The sequence below is a fragment of the Quercus lobata genome, chromosome 12, assembly GCF_001633185.2.
Source record: "Quercus lobata isolate SW786 chromosome 12, ValleyOak3.0 Primary Assembly, whole genome shotgun sequence".
In the NCBI taxonomy this organism is placed as follows: Eukaryota; Viridiplantae; Streptophyta; class Magnoliopsida; order Fagales; family Fagaceae; genus Quercus; species Quercus lobata.
Window position 1 is genome coordinate 41,696,207 of NC_044915.1, and position 2,054 is coordinate 41,698,260.

Consider the following 2,054-nt stretch of genomic DNA (forward strand, 5'->3'; position numbering starts at 1 on the left):
CCTCCATACTTATTGTTTAAAACTTTTTTTAAAAAAAAATATATATATATAAGATAGAATTTCTACTCTAGCGTAATCTAAGTATATATATGTGTGAAGTTTCCTCCTGGAGACTTGAACCCTGCCTTGCCCCCCACACCCCACAAAACACACATACACACAAACAAGGCTGCCCTTTATGAAAAACCATTAAAGGAGAATGAGGACCTTCTTCATAAGATTTTCTTTCTATTTTTTTTTTCATTGAAACTTGATTGATAAATAAAAGAAATATATACAAAATAACACATCAAAAATAGATAACAAAAGAGAGAAAGAACATTAATGTATACGGGGATTTTGGTGGGGCTGGGGGCAAATGAAACCCCTTACTCCCTAGCTCCACCCTTGGTTGACTTCTTGACGGAAAGGTAAACCATCTAAATCAATTGACTAGTTTTTATTTATTTATTTATTTTTTAAAATTTACTGTAAGAGCCTATCAATTGTTTAACAACTTAGCACAACTAAACCAGAACTGCCTTGTAAAGAATAAATAGTTTTATTCAGTAATCTATCTTTTACCATATCTTTTTTTTCACCTTTCTTTTAATTTGAATAGATACATAAAACTATTAGTGGTTTTGTACATATGTACCTAATGATACACTACTAGTTTTCTCAACAAATATTTCTATCACTTTTTTTTTTTTTTTTTAGCATCATCCTCTTTATGGATTTTTGCTTGGAGATTTTGATGGCCTTGTAGTGAGAGAGGGCCTCATTTGGACAATTTGTTCTTCATCACCTCCCATTTTCTTGGCATAAAGGCCAGCCTCAAAGAAGCGTTTTACAGCATCATCTACATACTCCTTCCCTTGCCTAACATTCATTCCCTTCCCTACTTTGTCTGGGAAACTTGTGAAGACATTTTCTCCTTTTAGGACAGCCCCTACCTGCAATAGCTCTTGCTGGAATTCAGTCAACTTGTGAAGACAAATACTTGTGCATCCTGGTTCAATTGGAGCTCTCACCACTAAGATGGAAAAGAATCCTGATGTATGATTTGCAAACTTACAACCAAATGCTGAGACCATCATTCGAACTGCTGAAGCCAAAGGTACCCTCTTTCATTTTTCATCTTTTCTTTTTCTATCTGGAAACTGAAATTAAAAATGTTGAATATTATTCTTATTTTTTTCAGCTAAAAGAAATGGAATGGAAATATCCGAATCCATTGTTGCTTGCAATTTCCTATTTGGCCTTCAAATATGCAGGTTCATTATAATTAATTTTTGCTCATTTTATGTAATTGCTCTCTTATGTACTTGCTATTTAGTATTTACAATATGGCAATTTAGTCACAAAGAAGCTCTTCTTCTCAAACTTATTCCTAGAACTAGGATTTTGAGTGTTTGGTTGTGGTATGAATCTAATGGAAGATTAACTGATTGACTTGCAAAAGGAAAAAAAAAAAAAAAAAAAAAAAAAAAAAAAAAAAAAAAAAAAGGTTAGTTACAGCATGGTTTTGCTGCATTGGCCAATTAGTTATATGGGTGTATTTAGTTAGCTTTGCAACAACTCCTAGTATTCCTCATCTTGATTGCTTCTTCCAATTTTATGTTACAATATGCTAATGTGTTATAATGTGAGCTGTAAATTGGCTCTTAACATTGAGAAGGTGGCTGACCATTAGATTTGTGACCTCATGTCATTCTCAGCATATGGAAGCAAGACTTGCAGTGAGAGCTAACCAGGGCTTTGGATCAAATGGGTAAATCTCTTATATCATCTGAGCTCATTTTGCATGATGTGTTTTTATCTACCATTATGATGAACACAGAGTATATCAATCTTAAGTTTCATTGCAATAAAATCTATTACTCGTCCATTTTAAAAATAGTGTATATTAATCTTAAATAGCCTGGGAGTGAAAAATCTACTGACTCTTTGATGACGTGGATGGATAATGCTGGTGATTGAGGTTGGCAACTTTGCTTAAAGATGATTTAAGGATATAGAAAATTGAAAAGGAGAGACAGAGACAGTGTCTTTGATTCTAGAGACTTCTAAAT

At 33.1% G+C, this 2,054-nt stretch overlaps 1 long non-coding RNA gene across 1 annotated transcript; it reads left to right on the top strand.

The window, feature by feature from the left end:
* The first annotated feature begins 659 nt into the window (after positions 1-659).
* On the top strand, positions 660-1,770 carry LOC115970946. The gene is made up of 3 exons (XR_004087180.1): positions 660-1,099; positions 1,184-1,256; positions 1,701-1,770. It is a non-coding gene; the product is annotated as an uncharacterized LOC115970946 (long non-coding RNA).
* The last annotated feature ends 284 nt before the right edge of the window (positions 1,771-2,054 follow it).